Here is a 14,825-nt window from a genome sequence, read left to right on the forward strand (position 1 = left end):
TAATTAATTTGAAATTCTGATGACAAATTAGTAACTGTACCTCAGTAACTTCCTGTCTTTGACTCAATATATAATAAAAAAAAAACCCAAAGCATATATTTTGTCAATACAGGCATTTTGAGAAAACATACACAAATTGAAAATAATAATGTAGAGTAAGGAATAATTAATTAATTCAAGCTTCAAGACAAGATCTCTGTGTCCTGCTGACCCTACATGTTAATCAGTTGATTGATTAATTGCTACAATCATAATAATTATAGGGTGTAAATCTAAATACATTTAATGGTAGTTTACATTTAGAATAAAAATGTCTTTTATGTCTGTTTATCTTCATAATTTCTTGAAACCCAGTCATACTTTTTGTTTGCCATAAATAAACCTGAAACATTTTCAGATGCTATCTTTGTGATGAGGTAGGTTTATACTTCATCCATCTGATCAGCAATATTTTTTTGTGTGGCCTTCACCTCCTGTCTAATGAAAAATATGTTCCTAGATGAGAAACAATTATGATAAGTAACCAATACAGCTTCATCAAGAGCTCATCATAAATGAAAGACAAGTGGACATACCAATAAGACTATTGTATAGTTATAGACTGCCTTTAACGAGGGGAGTTTTACATATTGAATCCTTCACTACATAAACTCAGTCTGAAGTGAAATGGTGAAGCAAAGCAGCAGACAAAAATATTAAAGAAAACAGCCCAAGGAAAGTCAAGAATGCTTCTGCTGATTTCTAATTCATAGGCAATGCAGAAGACCTTCACATCTACATAATTTTTTAATTTGTTCTTTCTTGTTAAACCTAGTAATGCTTTATGATTGCACCAAAAGAAAGGTTTAGGTCCTTTCAGCTCAACTGGAAAAGCTACAATTAATTTTTCTATTAAAAAGTACATGAAGAGACAAGGGTTACACAGTTAAATATGTTGAACATTGTTAAAAGACACTATTAGTCTAGATTTTAGGTAACTAAGGTCTCACTAAATCAGCAATGAGCTGCTTCAGCTTCAGCAGTGACAGGTAGAAATTGTAGTTGTTTGTAAGCCACATGTCCCACAGATAAAAACTCGTTTCTAGCATTGCCAACTTGGTTAACAAGTCCTACATGATTAGTCCTGACTCCTACTTAGACTGTAATTTCTTTTTGTTTCTCCTGAAGTGAAAAGTGGCCTGAAATGGGAATTTCATCTCATTTAAGCTGAGAAAGCACAGCAAAACACCTTGTTGAACCAAGGATGACATTTCTTTCTTTTTTTTAACATTTAAAAAAGAGTTGTCTTAATTTCCATTTCAGTCTTGCCATTGCAAAACATTCGGAAATATTAAATAATTATGTGCCTTAGATTTGTTAAAAGAAAAGAATAACTGCTCAAATACAGACCTTAATGCCAAATTTCATGACCATATTCAATTGTGAAGTGCTAGAAAATTTGGTTTCTTTGTTTACAGAATTCATACCCATATACTGCTTTGCAGCTCTCATTTTGCAGTGATAATTGTTAAATAAATAATGCTAGGTTAGGAATTATAGTATAAATATTTTAAGGAGCCACTGAAGCATCCTAAAAAAAAAAAACCAAAACAAAACCACTAACCAGGCAAATTCCAAGTGAATGAACTTTTATGGCCTTCAAAGGGTTACTTGACCTTCTACATTTGCAGCTTGCTTGACTCAAAGTTACAGCAGTGGAGGAGATAACAGTGAAACTGTACTATAAAAATAAATTACTATCATGAATATTAAGCAACAAGGATATAATAAACATGACTACTTACATGATTCTGATTTATTGATACTGATTTGCTAGTAAATTATCACACAAAGTACTCATTGTAGTTGTTCAGAAGCATGTGCAAAATAAAGCTTGGTGGACACTTCCCAAAGACCTTGACATCTGTCACCGAATTCATACTTGGAGATTCTTGAGGTATATTTTTCTGGTATATGATACAGAGGTGAATTTACTTTTCCTTTCCACAGTTTTACATATTTATTTCTAATTTTTGGCTGCCTGGCTTCTTTAAACTCCATTTTTTAGCCATGCACAGTTTTTAAAACTACTATCATGGAGGTTCAGCTCTGACATAGTGGAACAAATCCAGCTGCAAAACCTCCTAAAGGCTGTTCATGCTTGTTTTGTTAAATAGTGCTCACTTTGAGTCAAGAGGTTTCATTACTGTATTTATGAACCTCTTGGCACCAGGAGTTGGTATTTCCTAGTGCTAAGCATTAATGCATTTTGTATCACTCTTTAGCATCGGGAACTCTAGATCACTGGTGCTGAGAGGTTAAAGACAGTAAAATAAACCAGGGATTTATTTCCAGATAGAAATCTTTAGTGTATGTGTGGACGCTTGATCTGTGTGTGTCTATACAGTGTGAGCAACTATCAGATAGCAGAGATAGAAAACAGTCTACCGCAGTCACTACCTAGTAAGAATACAGGTTTTAAGGGATCTCAGTATTAACAGCTTCCTGCCTATATGCTGCATCAGATGTTTGTTATCCAAATTGATGGAAAACATCCTATCTGAACAGGATTATTATTCTTCAGATTTAAAACCTGCTTTGTGCTTATGTGGCTTATATCATTTCATGGCATGGTTTGTTATGTCAGACCTAAGATTATTCTTCAAGATTTCTGAGACAGAATCTACTTCATTTTGCCTGTCATAAGCCTAAAGCATGTTCCAAAAGGACCCCTTTTTGAGGCAGTGATTCACAAATACCATCTGAACTAAAGGACAGCTACTGCTTCAAAGCAAAATCATAGATTTTGGATCAAATTCTATTAACATCCTCTAAAGTGATTACTCCCATCGTGGTTAGATACACAGAGGCCTAAATTTTCTTTTTTAAAAATGTTAATACGCTTTAGCTTGCAAGCAGGAATATAGCCTCATCAGGTGCCCTGATCTGTGGTGCAAAGAAAAAAAACAATGACCTTGGCTGCAGAGAGTGTAAGTTAGTTCTGGCTGCATGTGAACATACAGATGCAAATCAAACACAAGACAAGGAAAAGGCTATTCTAGAAGTGGCACTTGATAGCCCAGGGCTGGAGCTGCAGAAGCATATATAAGCCTGCCTGCCAGGCAACACTCCCTGCTTCTCCCATTTTGTTTTGTCTGAAAAGGAAAATAAAACAAACAAAAAAAAAAAAAAAAAAGAAAAGAAAAAGGAAAAATAAAAGAAAAGGAAATGGAAAAGGAATAAGAGAAAAGGTAAACAGGAAAAGGAAAAGGAAAGGAACTGGAAGAAAGAACAGGAAAAAGAAAAACAATGGGAAAAAGGAAAATAAGAAGAAACTTAAAAAGGAAAAGAAGAAGAAGAAAATGAAGAAAAGAAGAAGAAAAAAGAAAAAGAAGAAGAAGGAAAAGGAGAAGGAGAAAAGAAAAAGAAAATGAAAAGGTAAAGGGAAAAGGGAAAAAAAGTTGCAGCTTGTGCATTCCTTTTATTTGCCCTCTTTATGAGTAAGCACTTTGTATAGGTACCAGGGCAATTTCCTCCCTGTCCCTTTATTTTCATTGTCACCTGTAGGAGCGTGGGGAGAAGATATACAGTGCAATTTAGGTTGGATGTTAGTCCTGGTCACTGTTCACTCCTGCTTCTCTATAAGTGCAGCTATTGCCCTTTATATGACACTGTAGCAATACTAGCTTGGAAAATATTTCCCTTGATTGCCAGGGCTCTCCTGATAATGAGGTACAAACACAAAGTATTTCAGATGAACTTTAGCGGATCTCCAATTCTCAGTCACGTTTTAGGTTTCTAAAACCTTTGAGGGCTGTACCTCTCTGACTGCTTCAGATGTTAAGTTTTGTATGAGTGATTAAGACATCATTTGATTTTCTAACCGTTTCAGCAAACCTAGGTGAATAGGGTTTGTGCCTGGCTTGCTCTCATTTTTTTTTTGTCTCCCAGTGCAACACCATCACTCAAAAGTGCTTAACAGCAAATGAGTCAGACCATGAGCTGTCAGTGAATTAGATTGTGCTCCTGATCTTAGCAAGATTATCTGTGTGATATACTACTTTCCCAGGCAATTAAAGCATTAGCGTTTTGGCCAAAATGTAACAGTAGTCAAACGGGTTAACAGGCTAATGAATTTTATATAGAAGGGAGTCAAAAGGAGCAGTTTGACTCTGCAGGAAGCCAGTAAATTGCATTTTATTTTAAAATTGTGGGCATTTCAAATTTAATACCTGTGCAACAAGGAGAAGGCAGTGGATCACAGGAATATTTCAGCATCCAAGGAAGCATCCTTAAATATTTGTTGAGCTTCTTGTGCAATAGCTTGTCGTGAGGCCACACACTCCCTCACACCCGTTTAGGAGGAGGATGTACAGCACTACTCATTTCTTCCATTCCCACACTATGTCTTATTTTACTTGACTTCCCTTCTTAGCTGTTATCTGGTTCAGCTAGTGTAGCACAGCTGCTAAAGATGCCTTTCTGCAGCCACATTACCCAGTTTTCCAGCACTACTTTTTCACAATTTATGTCCCTCAAGAGGCGTTATGAGTCCTATTAACTTTGAACTCTCCCCAACCTTGGTAAGAATGCAAACGGAGTAGAGGGGATTCCCCTTCCTCAATGCTCCTTTTGATGCAGCCCAGGGCATGGTTGGCTTTGGGCTGCAAGTGCACATAGCCAGCTCACACTGAGCTTCTCAACTAACACACCAAAGTCCTCAGCACTGCTCTCAATCCGTTCTCTGCCCCGCCTGTATTTGTTCTTGGGATTTCACCAACCCATGTACGGGACCTTTCAGTTGGATGGGGACCTCAGACTTCCACCCTAGGAAATCTGTGCCTGATTTGAACCTGTGACTTAACTTCTCTCTGAAATTCTGTGAAATTCAGTGAACATTCTGTAGATAGTGCTATTGTTATTATTCTAATTATATTATTGTATTTTATCATGCCCTTGAGCAACATGGCACTTTTCTTTTCCAGCCCCATATGTGTGCTATTAAACTGTGAAGATGTTTTTTTGACCATTCATTACTCGTTTCTTTGCCTGCCTGCCTTTGTGGAATTTTTAGAACATGTAATTTCTTGTTTCTTTCTCCATAAGAGTTTCAGACCATTTCTAGAACATTTCCAGAAAAAAGAGAGCTATTGTAACTCCTTTTATGACCTATTACTGCTCTCAGGTGTTAAAGGTAAGGATAAACCAAGGTCAGTATTACTTAATGTTTTTACTTCTACCTGATTTTTGCCCAAAGGTTTGTCATAGTCCTAAGTATAAATGCTAAAGTTGTGGCTATTTAGCTCAATTTATTCTTTGTTATCAGGAGTCTTGTCTGAAGTTGCAAAGAGTACAGAGACGTGGTGCTATGTACACTTTTCATCATTATGAAAGCATAATTTGTAAAACTGCAAGGTCATGGTTCATATTAAGACACATTTTATGGCTGGATTTACCTGGTAGAACTTGAGGACCTACGCAGTTGCACAAATTGGCAGAGAAATTTCCGAATGAAGGGCCTGATGTTAGTGAGAGGTAATAGTTCCTTGAAGGACTCATATAAGTGAAACCAGCTTAAATTTACCAGGGGCCAAAGCTGCTTGAAGTATTTAGGCATAAATGTACTCCATAAAGTTAGTGCTTACTCTAAATGCTACACCTGTAGTAGTCCAGGTCCTCAAATAGTGTACTAGTCCAGGTCTTCAAATAACTACATGATGAGGAACGGAAAAAACTCAGTTGTCATCTTTTTTCACCACAATATTGTCATGCTATTCTTTGCTATTTCTGATCACCAATCAGGGACATGTAGTGTTACTTTCATTACTCTTATTTGGGAACATAACAAGTTTTAGATAGAAGGTGTATGGAGAGATGAAGACAGCACAGCACTGCATGTGATGACTTTCTGCATTGCCTTCTCTTCTTCTTGAGAGTTCTTTTCGCTTCTTTCCTGGTCTTCTCTTCACCACTCCCTACACCCCTTCCCATCTCTTTCATTTTTGCACCTCTGAAATTATCTAACTGGGGCATTGAACATGAACATGAGCTGGCAGCGTGTGCTTGCAGCCCAGAAAGCCAACCATATCCTGGGCTGCATCAAAAGGAGCATGATCAGCAGGTTGAAGGAGGTGATCCTGCCCCTCTGCTCTCTGAGACTTCACTTGGAGTATTGTGTACAGTTCTGGTGTCCTCAACATAAAAAAGGACATGGAACTGTTGGAACAAGTCCAGAGGAGGGCCACGAGGATGATCAGGGGACTGGAGCACCTCCCGTATGAAGACAGGCTGAGAAAGTTGGGGCTGTTCAGCCTGGAGAAGAGAAGGCTGCATGGAGACCTCATGGCAGCCTTCCAGTATCTGAGGGGGGCCTACAAGGATGCTGGAGAGGGACCCTTCCCTGGAGACTGTAGCGATAGGACAAGGGGCAATGGGTTAAAACTTAAACAGAGGACATTTAGATTGGATATAAGAAAGAAGTCCTTTACTGTAAGGGTGGTGAGGCACTGGAATGGGTTGCCCAGGGAAGCTGTGAATGCTCCATCCCTGGTGGTGTTCAAGGCCAGGTTGGACAGAGCCTTAGGTGACATGGTTTAGTGTGAGGTGTCCCTGCCCACGGCAGGGGAGTTGGAACTAAATGATCTTAAGATCCTTTCCAACCGTAAATATTTTTTGATTCTATGATTGTAGGCTGCTTATCCTCCTGTTACTACCTTCCCTAGGTGGAAGCTTCAGTCACAAGCCTGATAAAACATTTTTCCTCTTGAACCCAGAGTGACAATTCTCACTTTGTCAAGAGCTCAGGATAAACTTCATGGAAAGTTCCTCTACCCCATGCCTCCAGCAAGCACTCCAGGTTACAGAGATCTTGTCACAGTCACTAAAGAGATCCTTCTCTCTCTTTTTCTTCCTCTTTTCTGCCCAGTATTGTTGCTTGGATTTCTCAGTTTCCCTTTCACCATTCTGTCCTTTCTTGTTTTTCTCCAAGTTTCTCTTATGCTAACCCATGTATGAACTCTTGAGTTGGTTTCCTTCTTGCTTCTGCCCTTCCTTTCCTGCACAAACTGATTCTCTTAACGACAGATGAAATTTAAATAACACAAATATACTATTTTCCATGCTCCCAAAGTAAGTAGAAGAGGAGCAAATCCATGCCTTTTACTATTTGCGAGTTTTTGATTGCACACTCTGTCAACCTGCAGCTGGTGTAAAGCTAACAAGAGAGTTACCAGATCCCCAGTGATTGATCTGGCTATCAGTGACAAATATAAACAACTTTTTTGCAAATTGAAGTGAGCCACACAATTTTTCACAGACATTTTCACCAAGCATCCAGTGACTCCTTCAGCTTTGCATAGACGTTAATGCTCTGAGCACCTGTGTCCCATGGCAGGTAAGGGCGCAGAAAAAAAAAAAAAAATAACCTTGTTAGTGATTGTGTAACTGAGGACAAGTCACGGTTTTGACATAATTTTGTGTAATGAGTGCTATTTGCAAGTCCTGGCTTCAAAGCACTATGCTGAACCTATCATGTACAGCTAACTTCTTGAAAAAGGTTCTCACTGAGGAGATCACTGCAGATTTGTATCCAATAATTTATTGTGCAAGCGTTAAACCATTCATATCACAAACACCTGTGCAAGCCAGTTGGCCTAGTCAATTCTTGTTTAACATTTAATTATGAATATAATTAGCATGAGTTAAGAGACAGTCCAGGCATCCGCAATAAAATTCCCACTGTGCTAAAAAAATTAAAACTATAATAACAAAAAAGACTAAGCCAGGGAAGAATACATCTCTCCTGTGCAAACTTTTACATGACAGCAAAATCCAAGTCGAAATTATTTAAAAACTTTTTCATTTTCTTTGAAGATAACTGTGAAGCCTCCACCATATTTATACACCCAAATTAGACATTTTTTTCTGTTCCTTTAATATTATGGCAATTTTCACACTTGTACAACCTTTTCAGTGAGGTTCCTCGTGTTCTTTTCCTCAAAAGGTAAATTAACTGATTCAACTGATTTCGCTGGGATGTTGTGTTAAGCAAGGTTCACAAGGCAGAAAAAAATTGTTAAAATACTATTTCAGTGCACATCTATGAGTTTTATGAAGTTCTCTTTGTAGCCCAACATTTGTAGCCTGACAGAATTGTGTCCTAGCAGAACCTAGAATCAGGCTCCCTATGGACCGGTGGAACCTGGGCATCCTTCATAGAGCAAAGCCCCACAGAGGAACTAAATCTTCATGTGTAGATTTTCTTTTAATTCCCCTTTCAACAACTTCATTAAAACTTTCTAAAAAGAAAAATAAAAAAATCATCCCTAGGAAGAAATATTTTACTCACTAATTTTCTTTCCAATGGCCTTTCTTTCTTAACATGTTGGGCTATTTTTCACCTCAAAAGAAAAAATCTGTTCATAGGCATGCCCTCCAATTTTATTTCTTTTTTCATGAAACAGTTGCTTCCAAACCTGGAAAGATCTATTTTAAAATGCTGTGGAGCAGAAACAGTTTGCAACTGTGAAGGGAAGGTCATTGAAAGAGAGCTAGGAGGTTACTGGGGCATATTGTTCCTTGACACCTCCTGGGAACAGAAAGACTGGAATGAACCTCTTTAGTTACCAGTTTGCTGCTAGTACAAATATGACAGCCTCCATTTACATGTTCAGTGTTCTGCTTTATTAATGGCTCAAATCTGAGTGGAGACTGTACTATGTAATAGGGTAGCTTACAGCTGGGAATGTTATAGCTAAAATATGTTTGTAGCCAGGTTGTACTTGTTCCACTTTTCTTGTGGAATATAGTTCTTCAGTTTAAACACTCATCTAAACTCTCATCTATTTTTTATTTCTTTTTTTGACTTATTGGTTTCACTCAGGATGAGCATAGGATCACCTTTTGCCTGTATTTTGTTAACACCCACAGATTAGAAGCCTTTGCTTCTAGCCTCTAGAAGCCATATATCATCTAAACATCTCTTCTAAGATGTGAAGGTTTTTTCTTTCTATTCCAATATCAGTTAATAATTCTAGAATTAGAATTTCACACAACTTTTCAGATAAATTTTCAAAAAGCTGGATTTAACAGTACTCAGTTTCTACTGAAAATACCTAGTACTACTTCTTGAATTTCTATTGTTATTGTTAGTGTTATTTTGCCTGGGAGAATACATACATCTACAGATACACCATAACATATTAATATATTAACATATGGATAAATATACCTGAGATTATTCTATCCACAAAATCACTTTTTTTTTTTTTTTTAAATCTTCTAGAGAGTTGTACCTGTGCTTTTGAATACTACTTGTTTCTACACATTTTTTGTTCTGTTCACGTTAGTTAATGGATTTCTACTGCCTTCTGATATTTAGATTTGGTCAAAAAGGTATTAATTACAATTTATTATGTGAGATATATTGTAGTGACCTTGGACTTGTTTACAAATCAAAATGTTCACATGAAATCAAGACTTTCTGGTGCCATGCCAAGCCCCAAAACTTCCTTGGACAAGTAAATGGAGGATAGGAAAGCAATTTCAATAGGAGGCTCGCCAACTGTGAATCTGAAGGCAGTTTGATTAGGACTCGAAGCCCACAGATTGAGATTATGACAGAAATTTGCATAATGCCAGAGACTGATAAGATTTGGTTTCTCAGGAACCTATTACATGATGATGTTAAGAGACTGTCATGGATTTCTTACAGTGCAATATGCTGACTTGTCTTTCCAAGACAAGTTGGCCTTGAGCCTTGTTCTTTGTAAGCCTTGAGTGAGGTTTCTTTAGAAGTCTTTTGAAAATCTCTTTAGACATCTTTTGCAACTTTCCACCAAGATGATACAAGGATGTTATGACTGTCAGAATAAATGAATGTATTTACTTCCTTTCTGTTTCTCAGCTACTATTTTCATAACACTGCATAGTAGTTCAGAGCAGGTCCTCGCTATGCTATGTTTTCAACCAATGTGGCTCTGTTCTTCAAGCATGATTATGTATTGACGACTAGATTTGTTTATTGCCTCCTGACACAGTTGGTTTTTTGTTGGTTTTTTTTTTTTTCCTGATTTTCGTGCAGACAGCTTCTGTTCAAACTCAACTCAAAAGTTGCATTATTCAGTGCAAAATTCTCTATGGCCTGCTGAAGACCAAAGCCTGATCATTGCCCAGATAGATGTGAGTTTCTGCAACATGTTGTCTCAAGCCACACAGGCAGCAAGTTCTTGGGGGACCTCTCTGAAGCAGGACTAGAGGCCAAGATCAGAGAAAACCTATATTACTGATTCCAGGCGTCCTGGAAATAAAGACAACTGACCAACATGGAAAGGACTGACAACTACTGATGGCACTGCTAGATTTGTGGGTATAAACAAAGTCTGTCATTCTTACGAAAGAAGAGTTTATTGATCTGTGTTATCATCACAGATTTTGTCAGACAAGACCAGTAAAGACCAGTACCTCATACCAGCAAAACTGTAATAATTTTTTTATCTAATATCTTTCAATAACCTAAAAAGTTATAAAGCTCTGTCACATGTAAGATGCTAAAAAAGCATTTTCAGTTCCCACGTAGTAGGGCAACACATAACATTTTAGGACTGATAGAAATGAGAGTATAAATTCTGCTTAGCATGCACCAGGAGACCCTAAATGATATATCGAGAGAATATGTGTGAAATCATTTGAAAAAAGTGTTAATGGTCTATCAGAGCAATAAAAAAAAAAAAGTCCAAATCTTGAACCACCCCCCCCCCCCTCCAAATTATGAGAATCTAACGTGGACCTTAGGTAGTGTCTATGCACCATTATAATTCTGAAAAAACTTTTTCAGCTGCCATCTGTCTCTGAAGGTGTATAAGTTAATTAGATGCTGCTATTGTGGCCTTCAAAGAACTTTAGATGCCTATGGCTTTACTTCTCCCTACGCAGAGGAATGTTTATTTTTCTGCCAGAGCTGAAAAGCTTGTGCTCTAGAGATGGGGGATGACTTTGCCTAAGTGTCTGGTCAGGCTTGACTCCTGGGGGGATTGCCAGGACCTAAGACATACATGCTAACTAGATCTGGTACTCGACACATGCTGCCGCTGCTCTAGGGACTTAGTGGCTGATGTGGATTCCATGTTTTCTGTTTCTTATGCTGAAGCCTGAGGTATCTCATATAAGGGTGTGGATTCCACTTGAATGCCTGCAAGACAGATTTTCCTACTCTACATTTTTACTAATCTCATTTCTGTATTCATCTGCTTTAAGTGGGAAACCCACAGCAGTAACAGATACCTTCATTCAGAAAACTGTCTGCAAAATGATCATAATTCTGGAAAAAGGTTTTCTATTTAGAGTATATACGTGTATATGTGTGCATTTTAAACAATAAATCTTTTATCTACAGTATTTACATGACACATATTACATTCATATTAAAGATAACTGAAACGAAGGCATAATCACTAGACCTCATTGAAAAAATCTTTCCAATGTAGTAATCTTTCCAACCTGTGGCAGAGAAAATCAAAGACCTGAACTCAAGCCTTCCAAACTAGAGACAGATGTTACAGCTTTGGGAAAAGGGTGGAATTTTCCTTTGTGAAATATCAGTGGGGATTTTTTGTAGCTGTAGTTAGACAGATGCATTGTCTGTAGAGATGCATAGTCTATACAGCTTTCTGCAGCTGAAAAAATCTGGAAGGACCAGTCTGTATTTGAATATTCCCTATTCAGTGTATATCAGCCATAATTGCTCTGAAGACTGTAGCTGATGTCCTGGTTTTAGCTGTAACAGTTGTCTTCCTTCCTAGTAGCTGGTACAGTGCTGTGTTTTAGCTTTAGTCTGAGAACATTGCTTGTAACAATTAAACTGATGGTTTAATTGTTGCTAAGTAGTGCTTACTCTGATCGACTTTTTTGTCTCTCACATTCTGCCACTGAAGAGGGGCAGGAAAAGCCAGGAGGAAGCAGAGACAGGACACCTGACCCAAATGAGCCAAAGAGATATTCCATACCACAGCACTTCATGCCCAGAACATAAACTGCGGGGAGTTGCCTGGGAGGAGCTGGTCACTGTTTGGATCAAGCTGGGTATTAGTTGTTTGGTGGTGAACAATTGTATCGTGCATCATATTCTTTAGTTTTATATTCCTTTTTAGTTTTATATTCACTTCCCTTGTTATTTCCCTTATCATTATAATTATTAGTAGCAGTAGCTTTATATTATACTTTAGTTATTAAACTGTTCTTTTCTCAACCCATGGGGTTTACATTCTCTTGATTCTCCTTTTCATCCCACCCAGAGCGGGGAATAGAGGAGGGTGAGTGAGAGCAGCTGCATATTTCTGAGTTACCAGCTGGGCTTAAACCATGACAGTAGAACAATTTCTTATTTTCCATGCCTTCTGTCTGAGACCTTTCAAGAAATCTAGTTCAATTAAAACAAAAATTTATAATCAACTAACACATTTAACTTCCAATATTTCTTAACAGATTTTGGGCGTTGATTTTTTTTATTTCAGTGGCTGAAGTCCTGGCATAAGTTTGTATGGCCATGGGGGTTGAATGGCAGTAAATAAATTGATTAAGTGCTTCAGTTATTGGCACTTCTACCACCTTACTCACATGAAGCACAATCTTACTTGCAGACAATCTGTCGAACCACGTCTGTTGATCTTTCAGAAAATCAATAGAACTATTTGCGGTGCTAAGTAATTTAAGTGTGGCTGAACCTGACTTCATAGCAGCATTTGGGCACAATTTAGAAGTGCATATTTCATCCAAAATACCACAAAATGACTTGCCAGTAATATAATAGACAAAGTCCTTGAAAAATACTGCTTCCCAAATCCTAAAGAAACAAAATAAATATTAGGTCAGAGGTCCTGTGGCCTATCCAGTTATTCCATTATAAATTCTCTGATATAAGCTATACGAACAGTAGTTATCCAGCTTCAGCCTGGCAAACAGAATTCTGAGATACTATAATGCCCTGAATTATCTTCTAATATTATAGTCATATCTAAATTGCTCTAATATTATGTCCATATCCAAAGTTATTTATAGGCGAAATTGAAGGTGGAAAGCAAGCACCTTGCCTAATACACAGTACTCTAAAATTTTGTTTCCATGAACATAATAAAGATGTGAATTAAAATGGCATTGTCTAGGAAAAGTAATACTAAGGTTGCTATAGAGTTTTTTTCTCATAACTTTTAAAATAGCGTCAACATAAGGAGTCCATGGTACCTCCTGGGTACTCATTCCTCCGGAAACTTGCAGCTAAATGACTAAATCCCAAAGAAATATTATTGGTAACTTGTTACTGCCTACTACAGAAAAGTTTTCAGACCACTTCATCTTACTTACCAAATGGATTATTCTGATTAAGGGGTGTTCGGTGCTGGACAAAGGATATAATCATCATGACAGTGTGGGATTGTGTCCTAATTACCTTTTTCCTAGCCATCATCAGGTTGGTTTATTTCTGGCATTATTAAACACTCCTAACTGTACTGCACTCCCATGCCCTGCATGGCAATAATTCCCTTTTTTGAGGAATGGACAGAAAAGACAGAGCTACAGCAGCCTCTTTTTCTCATCATCCTGAAGAAGAAAGGAAATTTTCTAGCAGCTCACTGCTGACCAGGCAGAGGAATTAGCACAAAGTGGCAAAAGAATCAGCTGCAATGGAAATGATATTGAAGAAAAGAGATTTTTTAGTTTGCCTCAGGACTATTAAGAATGCTCCACAAAACCTGAAAACACCCAATTTTTCTTTATAGATGCTTTTTTAAGTAGAGTCGGTAAGAATACAGATTTGTAGATACTGTGGCAGTAAAGGCCAAATAAAGAGAAGATTGATTGTAAATCGTAGATTAATTTAGACAGTTGGATTAGGTAGAAATCACCCTGATGTGCAGTAAAGCAAGCAACAAGAATTAGGGTTTTGAAATAGTGTGAAGCATGTTTTAAGAGTGCTAGAATTTCTTCCTAGGAATAAACTGTCTTAAAATCCCTCTATAAATGACTGTTCATTAGCTTATCAATGTGCATAATGGCTCTCAAAATCATAAGAGTTAATAATAGTTCAAATAGGAAAAAAGGGACATTAATTTCTCACTCATGAATATTAACGTTTTAGTAGACAATCTCTTCCTGACAATCTTTCAAACTTAATTTTCAAGTCTGTTACTGTTTACCTGTTATTTTTACTATCAGAAACCTCTCCACTGGGACACCAAAGGTTTTCAAATCACTCTGACTTGGATATTAGTAGAGAAGATGAGAGCAGAAGATAACACCAAAGATGGGATCATGGTGTCCTGTCTCTGCTCTTGAGACCTCACCTGGAGTATTGTGTGCAGTTCTGGTGTCCTCAACATAAAAAGGACATGGAACTGCTGGAACAAGTCCAGAGGAGGGCCACGAGGATGATCAGGGGACTGGAGCACCTCCCGTATGAAGACAGGCTGAGAAAGCTGGGGCTCTTCAGCCTGCAGAAGAGAAGGCTGCGTGGAGACCTCATAGCAGCCTTCCAGTATCTGAAGGGGAGCTATAGGGATGATGGGGATGAACTCTTCATTAGGGATTGTAGTGACAGGACAAGGGGTAACGGGTTAAAACTTAAACACGGGAAGTTTAGATTGGATATAAGGAGGAAATTCTTTCCTGTTTGGGTGGTGGGGCACTGGAATCGGTTGCCCAGGGGGGTTGTGAGTGCTCCATCCCTGGCAGTGTTCAAGGCCAGGTTGGATGAAGCCTTGGGTGGGATGGTTTAGTGTGAGGTGTCCCTGCCTATGGCAGGGGGGTTTGGAACTAGATGATTTTGAGGTCCTTTCCAACCCTAACTATTCTAT

General features: G+C 38.0%; 2 protein-coding genes across 6 annotated transcripts in view; one reads left to right on the plus strand and one right to left on the minus strand.

The window, feature by feature from the left end:
• Nucleotides 1-5,224, plus strand: part of GTDC1 (glycosyltransferase like domain containing 1) — a 338,529-nt gene extending 333,305 nt beyond the window's left edge. Inside the window, exon 10 of the mRNA XM_065671258.1 lies at nt 5,086-5,224. The gene's annotated coding sequence lies outside the window, so the exon portion shown is untranslated. The remainder of the gene's footprint in view (nt 1-5,085) is intronic.
• The window catches only part of ARHGAP15 (Rho GTPase activating protein 15), a 334,091-nt gene that overhangs the window by 48,637 nt on the left and 270,629 nt on the right, over nt 1-14,825 (minus strand). The window lies entirely within an intron of this gene.

This window comes from Lathamus discolor, chromosome 3 (assembly GCF_037157495.1).
Source record: "Lathamus discolor isolate bLatDis1 chromosome 3, bLatDis1.hap1, whole genome shotgun sequence".
Lineage (NCBI taxonomy): Eukaryota > Metazoa > Chordata > Aves > Psittaciformes > Psittacidae > Lathamus > Lathamus discolor.